This window comes from Numida meleagris, chromosome 16 (genome assembly GCF_002078875.1).
Source record: "Numida meleagris isolate 19003 breed g44 Domestic line chromosome 16, NumMel1.0, whole genome shotgun sequence".
Taxonomy (NCBI): domain Eukaryota; kingdom Metazoa; phylum Chordata; class Aves; order Galliformes; family Numididae; genus Numida; species Numida meleagris.
The window spans coordinates 8,800,826-8,813,685 of record NC_034424.1 but is presented as its reverse complement, the minus strand read 5'-3'; the positions used below and the strand labels follow the sequence as shown (position 1 = coordinate 8,813,685).

At 42.6% G+C, this 12,860-nt stretch overlaps 2 protein-coding genes across 6 annotated transcripts in view; one reads left to right on the top strand and one right to left on the bottom strand.

Moving 5' to 3' along the window:
* CRB2 (crumbs 2, cell polarity complex component) overlaps positions 1–12,533 on the bottom strand; it is a 67,566-nt gene extending 55,033 nt beyond the window's left edge. The window contains exons 1-2 of one of the 4 annotated variants that reach the window (XM_021413752.1): positions 12,231–12,316; positions 10,524–10,688 (exon numbers count right to left, since the gene is read on the bottom strand). The gene's annotated coding sequence lies outside the window, so the exon portion shown is untranslated. Of the gene's footprint in view, positions 1–10,523; positions 11,618–12,230; positions 12,323–12,404 lie in introns of those variants that run through there. The other 3 variants (XM_021413754.1, XM_021413755.1, XM_021413757.1) reach the window with 3 other exon arrangements.
* STRBP (spermatid perinuclear RNA binding protein) overlaps positions 12,292–12,860 on the top strand; it is a 62,969-nt gene continuing 62,400 nt past the window's right edge. Inside the window, exon 1 of one of the 2 annotated variants that reach the window (XM_021413780.1) lies at positions 12,292–12,422. The gene's annotated coding sequence lies outside the window, so the exon portion shown is untranslated. The other variant, XM_021413779.1, reaches the window with a different exon arrangement.

Below are 12,860 nucleotides of genomic sequence, written 5' to 3'. Positions count from 1 at the left end.
AAGTTGCACACCCAGTTGCAGACCATTCCTGCTGCCACACTCCAAACCACAACGCTTCCCACTAGACAATATTTAGTAAGGCAGGATTAGGAAGAAGGCTCTTTAAGGGCAAGTAACTTTTATCAACTGTTTTTTTTCTGACAGGAAACTTTGTACAGATTGTACAAGTTGAAATTCAGGACAGAGTTTATAAACCAGAGGCATTTAACCTCAGCAATAAATATCTCAACCCCTAGAATAATGATCATTTCACCTACCCATAACTGTTACTGTTTGTTTAGCCCACACAAGAAAACTCTAATCTAGAAACACTGGCATAATTAAAGATTATCTCAGAATAAACAATTTCATAAAACTTAGATTGAACTTCATCTAGCAGGCTTAGCAGGTTAGCCAGGCTGGCTCTACACACACCAGCTGCACTTCATCAAATAGGAGCACTCTATTTATAAAGCATGTATTAATCCAAATATTCTGGGTCTCTTCTGACACACAAAGTGATCACAGAGTAGAGCATAAATGCATCAAGATGTTTTGGTAGGGGTAACTTTCAGGCTCTAGAGCAATTATTGCTGCTACTGAAGATTTATTAGCTTTCCAAATAAATATGAGTTAACATCAGAGCAGAGAGTAACTGTGTACGCAGAAGAGAGAAACCAACTGTTCTGCATAACTTACAAATTCTCAACAGAAGTAGTTACTGCAGAGATTGAGTGTGCTACGTATCAAACTTCCATTAATTCGGAACCATGTCACTTGGAATATTACTTTTTCATCCATTACATTAATATTTTCCAAATCTAAGTCACATCTGTCAGAGTGCTGAAATCCTCATTGTCCTCTTCTTCCACCACAGGTAGGGAGTTATGTAACTGGTATCCCAGTATTATACCTAGCCCTACTTATATTTGAGCTTTCCAACCCATACACCTATTCCTGTTTCCAGAAACATGTCTGGTTCTAGAATTCCTCCTCCCCCATTTAGGAGTCTTTAAAGAAATCTTTCATACCAACACTGAGACATCCTGGAGTCTTCATTCAGTTCAAGGAAGCCCAAACAAATCCTGATCATTACACTCACAAACTTCAGACTACATACTCATCACCTCTGCACTTTTTTCATAGGTACTATTTGATAAATTTAGCAGACCTACATATCCTAAAGAAGACGTTAAAAATAAACGTCAATGTCAGACCACTATCTACTGTAAAGAAGTAGAGAACCATCGAATATCAGTCCAGATCATCTTTGTCTGCTTCCCTCATCTATTGTGACGCATCACAGGCGCACGCTTATTCCCTCTGTACACTCAACACACTTTAGACATCTCATACATACAAACTTGACATACATAAACTCAAACACTTTCTGTACTTTCCATACATACACAATAACATGCTGTTATTGTGAACACAAGTTGTCAAGAGGCATCCTGCTATTGGTATTGAAAACTTATGACTGTAAATGAATGCTGTAGCAAAATGAAGATACCAATGTGGTGACAACATTGCAGCCCTGCGGACTTCACTGTCTTGATCTGACATAGCATGGTAGCAGTCGGTGCTTTGTCCCATAGAATTTAGGTTCTGTGGAGGCATTTGCTAGTCTGGCCATCTGTAAAAGTTCCTTTGTGAGTTGCTGTAACTCTTTCCTGCAACAGACCTCTATCTTCACAAAAACTGCAGAACATCCCTGTATTTCTATACCACCAGTTTCATCAGGTCAGCTGAACAGCTTTTCCTGTTTCTGCTACACCACTGATAAAACTCCATAGAATGCAGTACACTTTAGTTCTGCTCTGAGTTTTCCAGGCCTGTATTCATTAGTCTGGACTATTTCCTACACTAAAATCTCATGGACTCTTCCTCTTTTCACATACTTAAAAGTTTTGCTACAGCATCTTCTGATTTTCATTTCTCCCTGGTTTTGGCTATATTAGAAACATAGAGCATGCTATGCAGCTTTAAAAAAGCATGTAATACCCTTAGAATGGCTTAACTGCATCCCAGATGGTATGTGGCCCTGGAACACAGGCCATGCTCATTGTAATACTACCTGCTGAGCACAGCCACCAGCATTCAGAGCGTTATAAAAAGGGCATTACTGTAACAATGACAAAGACTGAGCACTACTTGTACAGTGTCTAAATGAACAACACAGACTATGGTATTTGGAGACTGACAGTACAGGTACTTTGTGTTTTTTAACCAAATTTCATCACCCTTTGAACAGCAGAATGACTGAATTAATGGGAGCTTCGTTTCTGAGAAAGCAGAGTATACGATTTCAAGTCTTTCTGCAGGAAGTATACATGGGTGCCTCTGAAGACCAGCGTGATGACAAACCTTCTGAAAAGAGAAACTGAGAAGATCAAACTATACTTGATTAGAAATCATTTTACCTTTACAGGATTTGAACAATAATTAGAATGCTGATGACCTGTGAGAATGGAGACAGAAGTAGAATTACAGAGAAAAGAGAACAGCTTTCAGGACAGGGAGAAGTCACTAAAGGCAAACCTCCAGAACCAGATCTTTCCAAGTTTTAGAATATTACAAAAATAAAAACAGAAGATTCTACAGAAAAAAAAAGTTAAAAAAATTAAAGCATCCCATGCTATGTACTTTCACTCTTTCCCTTTAAATTTTCCACAGGACATTGTTTTTTTAGCTGTTAATTCTGTGACCTTGCTGGAAGTCACCAAGCCAGAGATCAATTAGCGAGTACAGAACAGAGCAGGAGCACTGACTGCATTCTGCTCGTCCCCTGGGAAGAGCAGCTGCGCTTCAGGGTAAAAGCAGCATAAACCTGGAAGATTGTTATCCAGTGGGAGTGCTGACACGCAGGCTGCTTACTAACTGCAAGATGCAAAAAGCAGCAGGACTGAAAGGAAACAGGAAAATCTCCTTTTTCCCTTGTTGTCACCATTTAAAATTTCCCAGTAATCTGAAAGTAGTTTAATTTTACATACAGTGAAAATGTATTGCACTAGGTGTCTACAACAGAACACCGCACTGGTTTCAAACATGAAAGTTACGAGTGTTTGTTAGTGCCCCTAAGACACTATCCTTTACAAGTGTGCTTTTCACACATCCAATTCAGTCATTTATAAAACTTGGAAAAAGTTAGTCTGTAAAAAGATTAATTGTGAACAGAAATTAGAAGAAACCTTTACTGAATCTAAGAAGAGCTTTCCTGGGTTTTATTAGCAAAGGAAGAGAAACTTTATCAGCAACATTTAAGCATGATTGAAACACCTTGATCTTCAATACACCTTAAAAAGCATGTTGCTCTGCCTTGGAAGAGAAATGCCTCGTAAGGGATGGAATTCCTTTAAACAACAACAACAAACACCCGAACAACAAAATAGAAACCACCACTAACAACCAGCAACCAACCAACCTACTTTGTTCCAGTAGTATTGAAGTACTGAAGCTAAGCAGATCATGATCCTCTCTATTACATGGATTTTTGGGAATTTGTTGCCCAAAGAGGTACAGAAAGCATTTTCAAGCAAGGCGTGTGAACTCTCAGATCGCCAGTGTCCCCTATTTCCTAGATAAGATGAACCAAAACCCGGAACGATCTGGGGATTTTACTTGTGCTGCTTACCAGTTACGTGTCCAAACCACCACACGTGCCACCAAAGCCACCGCCTCCAGAGAAGCAACGCGTGCGCTCTGCTGTCCCCGGTGACACACCGCTCTTTGCAATCCACTTCAAAATTCTTGCACGCACAGCAACCTCTACGTTACAAATTCTCTTTCACACAAGAGATTCTAAAACAGAATCTGGAATAACCAGACTTAGATGTTGTCTCTGCACCTACCGAAAGCTGCCGGCTTTTTTGTTTGTTTTACACCAAATAAAAGACAACACAGAAAAGAGACTTCCACAAGCGTCAGAAGGCAGCAAAAATGGTAGTTGGTGTTTTGCAAGTCTACTGAAGTGGTTTATCCCAGGCAATGGGATCTCATCTCCAACAAATCTTGAGCAATTATCAGTTACTGCTCTCGTTCTCAATCCTGCAGTACAGATTACCTCAGCTACAGAGCCATAACAGTCCATAATAAAACTTCATCATTTGCCAGCAGCTGTAACACTGTCTGTGTAATTCACTGTTCCGTACACTCTCAGAAGGAACACGAGACGTCAATAGTTCTTAAATAAGTAATTAGAGGAGCTAAAATCATTTAAATTATCAAATAGCAAGTGGGACAAATAGTAAGTCACAGCTCCATGAACATGTACATTTAATATAAAATTTACATGTGAAAATCTATATTTTTTGTCGAGTTAAATGATAGATAGGCCACACACCAAAGCATAAGACGCGGAACAGCAGGCACCTGCCTCCCTGCCTTACCCCATTACAAAGACAGCTTGTCTTACTTTAAAAATCTTTTACTGTCTTTTCTCAGGGAGGCCTCCAACCTGCAGCTTCCTCAGCCTCAGCAGGAAAACTGGTCTGCTACGTTGTCGAGTATTTCATCCGCTTATTTCTAGACTCCTTCTTACCCCTGTATCTTATCACAATGGCTCCACACTCCACACCTGCACAGGCACCCGCTTCCTCAGAACAACTTTCTCAACCCGTTTCTTGTTGAAAGATGCTGCACTACAGCTGATCAGTCTTCTGAAACTAATGACTTAACGTGCCCACTTCAGGCTTGCACTTGGGCAGGTAAACCCTCGGGGTTTCTCTGCTACTCTACGATTGCCATGAGGGTATTTTTTCTACCAAACACTTCGGGCTGCTCAGGGATCATCTTTACAGACTGGGCTCAACTTTCCCTTAACGGGGAAATCTGATATACTTCAAAATTGATAGTCAGCATTTCAGCCTACATAACTCATATGGCACACACATACAAATCTTGCTTGCTAGTAAAGGCCTACTGAAGCCTCCAGCTACTGTATATCCTACATTCAGATAATGTCTTGGCTTATCAAAGTTTAAAAAAGTTGCAGGTATACACCTAATGTCGGGAATATGATCGGTACCTGCTGCAGATCCGCTTCCCTTTTACCGCCTGCATCTGACAACACCAGCTAGTGAAGCAGCAGCATACAACGTACTTGGGGGAAATATTCTCCGATATCAAAAGGTTCCATTGAGTTCATACAGCACAAGGAACAGAGCAGGTTAATGTGAACGAGACAAAACAGATTAGAGTCTTCTCCCATGGTTCCGGCTAGAGGCTCTGCCAATGCCCATTTGGTAGATACAGCTTTCAGTGTCCTGGACCACATCTGATCAGCTACTCGGAAATGAACAGACATCAGAATTAAGAACTGCTCTGTCCCCACACTGAGCTACTGGATTTGGGTAGCACCACGTTCAGGGAACACTCACGTCAGCTTCATCAAGGTCAGGACTTTATGCAAAGGGTACAGCTCATGAACATCTTCCAAATGCCAGTGAGTTCTTGTTATAGTCTCACAATTTTTTAAATGATGTTATAAAACTACTGCTTTATAACCACAGTTCTCATTACAGCAAAAGTTTTTAGACCAGATTTCTGACCACGGTTCAAAGCTTTTTATTTCTATCTGGTAACTACTTCTATTCCTAAGAGTTCCCCATTTTCTGCTGATGAAAATGAATCTTGGCAAAAGATTTTTGCTTCCATTTTGTTGGTTTTTTGTTTTTTTTTATGACTACATTGCCAGCTGCACTCACATGAACTCTGACTCCCATTCCAGGCTTCAGGGTCACTGATGGACACTCAGCTATTGCTTTCATCAAAATACACAGACCATAGACAAAAACAGATATGGGCAGGAGAAAACATGCAGTTACAAAACAAAAGAACAAAACCAAAACTTTTTGTACCAGAAACAGACCAAAAGCAGAAAGAAAGATAGCATTTAAGAACGAAAAAGCCTATTTGCTGTTGATGTTCTACACAACACCTACAGAGATGGAAGCTGGGTTTATTTTTGATAGCAGCACAAACATTAAAGATAAGCCAAAAGTATTTAGAGAAACGGGTGCAGTACAAAGGCTCAGGCGATGAGAGATATTTTGCTTTTAATCTTGACCTGGAAAACCTTTGCTATGACAGAGCCTCTTTTTTTGGAGTCACAGTCCTATCTCATTACTCTGATTATCAGTGATAAAAAGGCCACCCAAGCTGTTACTACTTCAGAATGATGACAGGTTTTCAATCCCAAATTTCAAAGGAAGAGGAAAACAAAAACAAAATCAAAACCAACCCAATGCATCAAACCAAGGACCAGCACTATGCTCCCGTCTTCCTTTCTCCGGTCCAATCACACCCTTCCCTAATGCAATAACCCTCACAAATGTATAATCATTCTTCCAGAAAGCCATAAATACTCCTTCACGTATACATGAAAGTATTGCTCCATGTATGCAATAGGTGAAAGCACTTACCTTCACAAGAAAAGACAAATGTTGAACTTGGATCACACATCAACACTTCATTTCCCAAAGGAGAGATGTTAAGGATCAGGAAATTTCAGATGATCATTTAAGGCCCCACTTTTGTTACAAATTTTAATTAAACGCTCTTTTAAGGTTGGTAATATCATTTGTTTCCAGCACTATCACATAAGGAATGCTCTGCTGGGTCAGATCAGCCCTCGTGTGGAGCATGGCACTGTGTCAGAAAGCAGCAACAGGAGATATCACCTGCAGAAAGCACGGGAGCCTGGGCACTCCCTTGGCGTGTTCCCTGTTTTAGCCTCAGCCTGCATCGTTGCATTAGTGATTTTAGAGGGTATGAAGTCAGTAACTACTGCTGCTTCTCACTTCCCTTGCTGCAGGCACTGACATCATACCATCAACAAGAATCTACTAAATTCCCCCAACTTGTGTAAACACTTTCAGACAGGAATTATTTTTTTTCCTCCACACTGACATATTTTCCCCTGTGTGAACATGTGCCCTCTCCTGCGCTAGCGATAAGCACTATGGCACAGCCCTCTGGAGGACTCGTCTTTCCCCTACGGGAGGATGCCATCGGTATTTTGAAGAAATATCAAATTGACTGCACAGTTGTAATTTCTCAGGTAGCACTCCTGGAACACACACCACAATTAAATAATATTAGCAGAAAATATGTCTGCATGCACACACTCGCATCTTAAAGGAGACCATTTACTGCTATGAGATTTGTACAGCCACTAGTTTTAATTACACATCCAGCAGCTGCCAGATGGCGGTGAGAAGACAAGCAGACTGCAGCCAGCCTGGCCTATGGAACAATCTAGATGCCAGGATGGCCAAGAGGAGCTACGTTGTGCACGTTTATTTTACAGACGGTTCAGGAAGCTGCTGATATGCAGGTTCACTATAGACAACTTTACTTGGGCTGGTTCTAGCCAAAGGAAGTGAAGGATGCAGTGATGGGGTCATACCTAAGGGACTGCAATGCTGAGTGCAGCTATGGTGCACAGAAATTCATTTGCCAGTGTGAGAAACATTCCACATCACCACGCTCAGGAAAGCTAAGGCACATCAGACAGAAACATGAAGTCAGAAGACTAACAGGTGGAACAGCACATACTGGAATAGGCACTTTTTTTTTTAACCTAGACCTTTGTTTTTAATAATTGATATAAAATAGCAAATGACTCACTAATTGCGCTTCTAAATTGTAATCTAACCTGGAATCAATCACACATGGCATAACTTCTGTTCTTATTTGAAGCGAAATCCACCTCAATGCATGCAGTAGTCTCTAATATTGCATTAGTCATAACCTGAAAGTGTTCCCCACTTACTTGGTTCAATTTTGCTCACTTTTCAGGTTGATCCTCATCCCTATTGCTAAAAGGATCTCTGAAATGTTACCCCACAGAGACCGCTTCGAGATTTCATGAGCACCATGATACATTTCATGATATGATTGCTCTTTCTCACTGTCTAATTTTCCTCCAATACAATTCCATCACCTTTTCTTCCAGTTCAAAGCGAAACCATTCTGGACTGCATAACATGCTAGCAAATACTCTGTCAAACTCAGCAACAAGGTAGGTAGCAAAGAACTGCCAGATTTATGCATACAATCTTCTGTTTTGCAGCACAGATTTGAGATTTTTAAGTACCCTCTACCCAGAGAGTGATCTGCTTGATTCTTTTCCTTTTCTGATGTTTATGTCTTTGAATGAGTACAGATCTTACAAGCTTTTGTCAGAATAAAACTCTTTGCTACATCACCCCACAGATTAACCAGCTTGTCGCTGTGGCCCAAACAAAAATGAAGGCAAAAGGGAACAAAGCAATTAAATCCAAGGTAAGGTAAATATAAAACAGAAAGTTGATTCCAACAGCGAGGAGCAAAGCGAGATGCCCAAGGAACAGTGAGATGGCACTTGAGTACTACCAACCAGGAACTCAGCTGTCGCAGGATCCTCACTAGAAAACAGACACGTTGCAGCCCATGTTAAAGTACATTACAGCTCCCAACCGTGTGGTGAGAACCCAGGCTTAAGTCCCATAAGACACAGAATTAAAAAAGAGCCACCTAGTTAGGGCTCAGTTGTACTTTCAGAAGATGAATGAATATCTATGCACTGATACACCCACCAAAACCAACGTTCATCTGCCCTAGAAAAGAGCATTCCAGTGCTGGTATCGTCCTGTGTTTCTCTTCCCTCACTGCGAATCTCCTGTCCACACACTGCAGAAAAACAGACTTCAAATCTGCCAGGTTTCAGTGTTGGTTTCCCCTCCCACACTCTCAGACCACTCCAACAAATTGACTACACATATATTTAGCTTTAGATTTGAATGCAATTTGCAGAAATAGTTTTAGTGATTTTTGGTTTTAACACATGCACAGTTCCCCAGCAAAGACAGGGTGTTGTTTTTTTTTTCATACGTTTACTTGTCCTGAGCACAGCTTTAATCCACTCTCCATCTATTTTTATGCTGCATTTATAATAACTCCTTAATTTTCATCTCCTGCTATCGTTGCTGTTCTTTTTCCTTTCCTGTAGAAGCCAGACAACATTGTGATTTTCCACTTTTCCTTTCATTATTTACTCATCACAAAGTAAATACACAAGATGTGGAAGTGGCTCTGGACATGGTTCTATGTTATACGGAATTGTTTCTGGCTTCACTCTTGTCATTAAAAATGAGGTTTCCTTCAAAACACTTCACATTTGCAAATCATCATCTTAACTTATCACCCTTCTAAATCCAAGCCTCCTTTGTGGAAAGTATTCAAACACTGCCAAACTTCAAAGCATGCAAACAGTCACAATAAATGCATCATCAGTCTCACTGAAATTAAAGAACATGAAATTATTTGGTTGTATAGATTAAAAACAGATAGAGTAAAACAAGTTCCTTTTTCAAATTCTCTGTGTTTTTTTGGTATGTTATTTTTTAGTTCTTGGAACCTTATGAGATTGATTTCACATACAAAGGCAGCTTTTTCATGAAGATTTGTAAAATATATGCCTGAAACAAAATTATTTTTTTCCAATTCACAGCCTGTCCTCAGACACTTTTGCACAAATCCCATTAACTTTAGTACGTACGCCTAAAGGCAGAATTTGAAACCTGTAAAGAACTGGGTCACTGGACAATGGCAAGTCTCAAACAGAGATTTCTTTCCTGAGCTATTACAAGAGAGTATCTCTTCCCTCAGGCACTATATGAACAATCCCATTTGTCCACAAACAATGCCAAACACTTGAAATTTGATAAGTTACATTTTATCCTTGCTCAGGTAGGATTTTTTCTCTTTACTGTAGCTAATAGTCACTTAGTCCTCAATGCAGCATTTGTAGCCGATGCTAATCACCCAAGGACATCCTCCCAGGAGGCTGCCTCGCTGCAGGTTTCAGTGCCTCATTCATGCCAACCTTAAAATCAGTAACTTTCAATAGCTTCTTGTGAAGAATTTCTCCATTTTTCTGGGGATGTTTTTTGGTCTCCATGAAAACTGCTTTCATATGTTGGTCACACAACAACTGCTTTGCTTCTATTTTTTCTTTAATACCAATAATGAAATTTATTTATCACATTTATAGAATGCAAGACAACCACACATGAGATCTGCAAGCTGTAAAATCAGTCCAGGCACTGAGATTTTTACAAACTACATTTAATGCCTCAGTAAATCTCACTGAAACAAATAGTCTTCAAAGACTTCAGTCACTAACCACAAGTATTCTCCTTCTTAACATCTCAGATCTGTATATTGCTTCCATGTAACTGGTTATATTCAGACTGATTTTTGGCACAATTCAAGTCCTCATCTCTTACTGACTATACTTACAACTATAAATTCACATTTCTTCCATTTTATGAAGTCTAAAGAAAATTAGTAAACTTTCTTCAAACATCAGATGCTCTTTTCAGTGTTAAACTGATAACCTTGTACTGCAGCACCAAGGCTATTCCAATTCCTGTATTCTAAATTAATCCATCATTCCTCTTTCTTCTTTTTTTCCCCCTCGCCCTTGGCAAATAACTAGCCCAAAGGACAACTCCATGGAAAAACTGAAAATTTAAGAGAACATACAACTCATGCCTTACCTGAAAATACCTTTCTTCACTATCTGAGATGCAGTCTCCCGTACATTTTTCTGTCCTTGCTACATTTCCAACTTCACTCCACTGTCACCATTCCTCCACATCTGCGCATTCCTCTGTCTCCTCCATCAGCCTTCCTTCAGGCTACATTGGTACTTTGTCATTTTGCTGCATTCAATTTCAAATAAAAATGTTCTCACATCAAGTCTTTGGAATGTTCCTTGATTATCTAGCTGTTACTTTCTTGCCCTTCTCAAAGGCCTACACTACAAGGGAACAGGAAATTTTGGTAAATTCATTTATTGCTTCAAAAGTTCTCAATTCTAGACTGGAAAGCAGTAATTGAGATTTATTAGATATGCTTTCCCTTTTAATCCTCCTTATGCACCATTACAAAAGTAGAGCTATGTCTCTTCAGGGCTAAGCTGACACCATAGCCACAGCCTTGCGAAGAAGCATGCCAACTATCAGCAGCTCAGTTTGAACCTCCCACTACAGGTCACGTTTCCGTGCATACGTGTTTTCTTCTTCCACTGCAATGCTGCAAATTGCTCTTCTGAATGAAAGTTACTGCTTATCTTCAGCACTGCAGAATTCCTGAGTCTACTGCCTTTGCCAAAGTTCCTCACAGGCTGCTTCAGCACAGCATGCTGTGCATTGATTACGCTAGCAAGGAGCTCCCCAGTCAGTTGTCTTTCATCTTACAGCCTATATAGGATTAGTTCTGAAAAGTGATACCATACACCACAAGTGCCATGTTCAAAGTTGAAAAGGCACTTAAACTAGAGAACCTTGCAGAAATTTAGATGCACTCATGCAATCAGCTCTGGAAGCGCTCATCCCTTACGCTGATACCAAGGCCGCTAAGTCTGGAGGAAAATAAAACATATTTGATGGCTTCAAATGATATTTGACTCATAATTTGTGCGAAAGTGAAGATACTGGCCATTTGGATGTTGAAGCAGAAGCACAGAGACACTTTGAAACACACGTACAAAGGAAACAAAAACACAAAAAACCACCAAAGCACCAGATTCAGCCCTCCCTCCTCATACAAAAGGCTCTGATGGGCACTTCTCTGAAGGCTCTGGAGAGCGTTGCTGAGCGCTCCCGCAGCAGCACCTGTGGCAGGTGGAGCTCCAGAGCTCTCTGTTGTCTGTGGGAAAGAATGGTCATAGGGCAACTGAAACCTAAAGTGACCAAGAACACGGGTCTTTACCCCATCCTTAGAAGTGGTACTTACTGCCTGCCGCACCCCTCGTGCGGCCCACCCTGCCACATTCCCCACAGGTGAAACCTTGATTTTAACACCCGCTGACAACAGCTGAGGAACCCATACAGAGAACAGCAAACCACCAGGAAACACTGCTTCTCAGCTCGATTCAGGCAGCTGCTCTCTTTCTGCAGTGCTTCAGATTTTAGAGCAGGGTATAAAATCCGTGAAGCATGCACACTGCCCGCTGAAGGGGCATCGGGACCCCGCCTCGCCCCTCAACTCCTCCCTCCATCTCTCCCTCAGGCCAGGCCCTGCCCGAGCCCATCGCCCCACGGGGTCACGGTGCCCGCGGTGGGGATTACCCTCACGGCCCTGGGCCGGTTGGGCGGGTGTGTGGGGTGAGACCCGGCGGCCAGAGGCGCCCGGGGAGGGGCGGCGGCGGCTCCTCGCGCTCTGAGGAGAGCTGGGGCCGCGCTGAGGCATCTCGCGCACACCTGCTTCCCGCCTTCGCCTCGCACCAGGCCCGCCGGGATGGGGAGGACCCTACCGCGCCGCTTACGTACTCTGCGCCCGGCACGCTAGCACCTACGGCATTTGCGCAACAGGAACGCTCTCAGGTGCAGCGCCCGCGCTGACGACATTACGGAGAATTCGTAAGGAACACCGACCTCTTTGAGGGGCTTTACGTAAGTGACGTTCTTAGGTGCGGGCTTGGCCGCTCCTCACCCGCGCATCCGCGAGAGCTGTCTGAGCTGCAGAGAGCTCTCTCCTCAGGGGACGGGTGGGATTACGCAGACTACGCAAGGAGTAGCAGCCGCAGGTAGGAAATCGGCCAGGCCGGGCCGTGAACCTTTACGTCAATTCCGCAAGGCTGCGCTGCGCTGCCGCGAGGAGGGAGGAAACGGCCGGCGGGGCGCCGCTACGCACTCGGCGCGGCGGGCCGGCATCTCCCTACGCCGTTGGCGTAAGGCTCTCTCTCAGGTGCAGGGAGGGGGCGGGCTCACGTTGCCCGGCAGCCGCAGCCTATGGGGGCGCCGGGCGCTGTCACGTGCCGGAGCCCCGCTCGCCGCTGCGGAGCCGGAGGAACCGGACGGGGCCGCGGAGCCGGGCCGGGGCCGGGGGCT